Here is a 5,516-nt window from a genome sequence, read left to right as displayed (position 1 = left end):
AGAAACGAGCTTAAAGAACAGAAAAGTTTTATGAGTTTTATGAATAAAGAGCTCGATGATATGTCTAGAGAATTCCATGGCTTAAGATCCCAACTTGCTCATCTTGAGAAATTAACTACCCTAGTTAATAAGATGGCCGCTAAACCGAGTTGCTATGAAAACAAAGATGAAGATCTAAAAGTTATTGATGTGTCCCCTATTACATCTTTATTTTGCAATTTGAATCTTGATAATGATGGGGCTGAATATGATCCACCTTTACCTAGAAGGCGTTCCAAGAATTCAGAATTTGTTGATCTTGATGCTAAAATTGATAAAAGTGGGATTGAAGAAATTAAAACCCTAGATGTCGCTAAACCCACTATTATGGATTTCAAGGAATTTAACTATGAAAATTGCTCTTTGATTGATTGTATTTCCTTGTTGCAATCCGTGCTAAATTCTCCTCATGCTTATAGTCAAAATAAAGCGTTTACTAACCATATCGTTGATGCCTTGATGCAATCTTATGAAGAAAAACTTGAATTGGAAGTTTCTATCCCTAGAAAACTTTATGATGAGTGGGAACCAACTATTAAAATTAAAATTAAAGATCATGAATGCTATGCTTTATGTGATTTGGGTGCTAGTGTTTCCACGATTCCAAAGACTGTGTGATTTGTTAGGTTTCCGTGATTTTGATGATTGCTCTGTAAACTTGCACCTTGCGGATTCCACTATTAAGAAACCTATGGGAAGAATTAATGATGTTCTCATTGTTGCAAATAGGAATTATGTGCCCGTACATTATATCGTTCTTGACATAGATTGCAATCCTTCATGTCCTATTATTCTTGGTAGACCTTTCCTTAGAATGATTGGTGCAATTATTGATATGAAGGAAGGAAATATTAGATTCCAATTTCCATTAAGGAAAGGCATGGAACACTTTCCTAGAAATAAAATTAAATTACCTTATTAATCTACTATGAGTACCACTTATGGATTGCCTACCAAAGATGGCAATACCTAGATCTATTCTTGCTTGTTATGCCTAGCTACGGGCGTTAAACGATAGAGCTTGTTGGGAGGCAACCCAATTTTATTTTTATTCCTTGCTGTTTGCTCCTGTTTAGTAATAAATAAATTATCTAACCTCTTTTTTGGTTGTGTTTTTTGTGTTTAATTAGTGTTTGTGCCAAGTAGAACCATTGGGAAGACTTGGGGAAAGTCTTGTTGAACTTGCTGTAAAAAACAGAAACTTTAGCGCTCACGAGAACTGCCGTAATTTTATTTGGAAAGTGATATTTAGTTAATTCTTTTTGCAGATGATTAATAGATAAATTCCTCACATCCAGAAATTTATTTTAGAATTTTTGGGGTTCCAGATCTTGCGCTAGCTACAGATTACTACAGACTGTTCTATTTTTGACAGATTCTGTTTTTCGTGTGTTGTTTGCTTATTTTGATGAATCTATGGCTAGTAAAATAGTTTATAAACCATAGATAAGTTGTAATACAGTAGGTATAACACCCATATAAATAAATAATGAGTTCATTACAGAACCTTGAAGTGGTCTTTTGTTTTCTTTCGCTAACGGAGCTCACGAGATTTTCTACTTTAAGTTTTGTGTTGTGAAGTTTTCAAGTTTTGGGTAAAGATTTGATGGATTATGGAACAAGGAGTGGCAAGAGCCTAAGCTTGGGGATTCCCATGGCACCCCCAAGATAATCTAAGTACACCTAAAATCCAAAGCTTGGGGATGCCCCGGAAGGCATCCCCTCTTTCGTCTACTTCTATCGGTAACTTTACTTGGAGCTATATTTTTATTCGCCACATGATATGTGTTTTGCTTGGAGCATCTTGTATTATATGAGTCTTTTCTTGTTAGTTTACCACAATCATACTTGCTGTACACACCTTTTGAGAGAGCCATACATGATTTGGAATTTGTTAGAATACTCTATGTGCTTCGCTTATATCTGTTGAGTTATATAATTTTGCTCTAGTGCTTCACTTATATCTTTTAGAGCGCGGTGGTGGATTTGTTTTCTAGAAACTATTGATCTCTCATGCTTCACTTAGATTATTTTGAGAGTCTTAATAGCATGGTAATTTGCTTAAAATCCTAATATGCTTGGTATGCAAGATTAATAATAATAGAACTTTCTTATGAGTGTGTTGAATACTAAGAGAAGTTTGATGCTTGATGATTGATTTGAGACATAGAGGTAATAATATCAAAGTCGTGCTAGTTGTGTAGTTGTGAAATTGAGAAATTCTTGTGTTGAGGTTTGCAAGTCCCGTAGCATGCACGTATGGTAAACGTTATGCAACAAATTTGAAACATGAGGTGTTATTTGATTGTCTTCCTTATGAGTGGCGGTCGGGGACGAGCGATGGTCTTTTCCTACCAATATATCGCCCTAGGAGCATGCGCGTAGTACCGAGGTTTTTGATGACTTGTAGATTTTTGCAATAAGTATGTGAGTTCTTTATGACTAATGTTGAGTCCATGGATTATACACACACTCACCCTTCCATCCTTGCTAGCCTCTTCGGTACCGTGCATTGCCCTTTCTCACATTGAGAGTTGGCGCAAACTTCGCCGGTGCATCCAAACCCCGTGATATGATACGCTCTTTCACACATAAACCTCCTTATATCTTCCTCAAAACAGCCACCATACCTACCTATTATGGCATTTCCATAGCCATTCTGAGATATATTGCCATGCAACTTTCCATCATTCCGTTCATCATGACACATTCATCATTGTCGTATTGCTTAGCATGGTCATGTAGTTGACATAGTATTTGTGGCAAAGCCACCGTTCATAATTCTTTCATACATGTCACTCTTGGTCCATTTCATATCCCGGTACACCGCCGGAGGCATTCATATAGAGTCATCTTTGTTCTAGTATCGAGTTGTAATCATTGAGTTGTAAATAAATAGAAGTGTGATGATCATCATTTTCTAGAGCATTGTCCCATGTGAGGAATATAAAAAAAGGCCATAAAAAGAGAAGGCCCAAAAAAAGAGAAAGTCCATAAAAAGGAGAAAAGGCCCAAAAAATGAGAGAAAAAGAGAGAAGGGACAATGTTACTATCCTTTGCCACACTTGTGCTTCAAAGTAGCACCATGATCTTCGTAGTAGAGAGTCTCTCATGTTATCACTTTCATATACTAGTGGGAATTTTTCATTATAGAACTTGGCTTGTATATTCCAACAATGGGCCTCCTCAAGTGCCCTAGGTCTTCGTGAGCAAGCAAGTTGGATGCACACCCACTAGTTTCTTTTGTTGAGCTTTCATACATTTATAGCTCTAGTGCATCCGTTGCATGGCAATCCCTACTCCTTGCATTAACATCAATCGGTGGGCATCTCCATAGCCCATTGATTAGCCTCGTTGGTGTGAGACTTCCTCCTTTTTGTCTTCTCCACATAACCCCCCTCATTATATTCTATTCCACCTATAGTGCTATGTCCATGGCTCGCGCTCATATATTGCGTGAAAGTTTATAGGTTTGAGATTACTAAAGTATGAAACAATTGCTTGGCTTGTCATCGGAGTATTGCATGATGATAGCATTCTTGTGTGACGAAATTGAAACATGACTAAACCATATGATTTTGTAGGGATGAACTCTCTTTGGCCATGTTATTTTGAGAAGACATAATTGCTTAGTTAGTATGCTTGAAGTATTATCATTTTTATGTCAATATGAACTTTTGTCTTGAATCTTTCGGATTTGAATATTCATACCACAATTAAGAAGAATTACATTAAAATCATGCCAAGTAGCACTCCGCGTCAAAAATTCAATTTTTATCATTTACCTACTCGAGGACGGGCAGGAATTAAGCTTGGGGATGCTTGATACGTCTCCAACGTATCTATAATTTTTTATTGCTCCATGCTATATTATCTACTGGTTTGGACATTATTGGGCTTTATTATCCGCTTTTATATTATTTTGGGGACTAACCTATTAACCGGAGGCCCAACCCAGAATTGATGTTTTTTGCCTGTTTTAGGGTTTCGGAGAAAAGGAATATCAAACGGAGTCCAAACGGAATGAAACCTTAGGGAACGTGATTTTCTCATCGAATACAACTCAGGAGACTTGGACCCTACGTCAAGACACGTAATAGGAGGCCACGAGGTAGGGGGCACGCCTACCCCCCCCCCCCCCCGCCCCCCCCCCCCCCCCCCCCCCAGGCGCGCCCTCCACCCTCGTGGGCCCCCTGTTGCTCCACCGACGTACTTCTTCCTCCTATATATACCCATGTACCCCCAAACGATCAGATACAGAGCCAAAACCCTAATTCCATCGCCGTAACTTTCTGTATCCACGAGATCCCATCTTGGGGACTGTTCCGGAGCTCCGCCGAAGGGGACATCGATCACGGAGGGCTTCTACATCAACACCATAGCCCCTCCGATGAAGTGTGAGTAGTTTACCTCAGACCTACGGGTCCATAGTTAGTAGCTAGATGGCTTCTTCTCTCTTTTTGGATCTCAATACAATGTTCTCCCCCTCTCTTGTGGAGATCTATTCGATGTAATCTTCTTTTTGCGGTGTGTTTGTAGAGACCAATGAATTGTGGGTTTATGATCAAGTCTATCTATGAATAATATTTGAATCTTCTCTGAATTCTTTTATGTATGATTGGTTATCTTTGCAAGTCTCTTCGAATTATCAGTTTGGTTTGGCCTACTAGATTGATATTTCTTGCAATGGGATAAGTGCTTAGCTTTGGGTTCAATCTTGCGGTGTCCTTTCCTGGTGACAGTAAGGGCAGCAAGGCACGTATTGTATTGTTGCCATCGAGGATAACAAGATGGGGTTTTCTTCATATTGCATGAGTCTATCCCTCTACATCATGTCATCTTGCTTAAGGCGTTACTCTGTTTTTAACTTAATACTCTAGATGCATGCTGGATAGCGGTCGATGAGTGGAGTAATAGTAGTAGATGCAGGCAGGAGTCGGTCTACTTGTCTCGGATGTGATGCCTATATACATGATCATACCTAGATATTCTCATAACTATGCTCAATTCTGTCAGTTGCTCAACAGTAATTTGTTCACCCACCGTAGAATACTTATGCTCTCGAGAGAAGACACTAGTGAAACCTATGGCCCCCGGGTCTATCTTTATCATATCAATCTCCTACTACTTAGTTATTTACTTTGTTATTTACTTTGCCTTTATTTTACTTTGCATCTTTATCTTAAAAATACGAAAAATATTATCTTATCATATCTATCAGATCTCACTCTCGTAAGTGGCCCTATAGGGATTGACAACCCCTATTTGTGTTGGTTGCAAGGATTTATTTGTTTTGTGCAGGTGCGAGGGACTCGCGCGTAGCCTCCTACTGGATTGATACCTTGGTTCTCAAAAACTGAGGGAAATACTTACGCTACTTTGTTGCATCATCCCTTCCTCTTTGGTGAAAACCAACGCAGTGCTAAAAGAGGTAGCAGAAACCTTGAGAGATTATATCCAGAGATGGATCACATTGC

Source organism: Triticum urartu, chromosome 4 (genome assembly GCF_003073215.2).
Source record: "Triticum urartu cultivar G1812 chromosome 4, Tu2.1, whole genome shotgun sequence".
Lineage (NCBI taxonomy): Eukaryota > Viridiplantae > Streptophyta > Magnoliopsida > Poales > Poaceae > Triticum > Triticum urartu.
Note: the sequence above shows the minus strand (reverse complement) of the source record.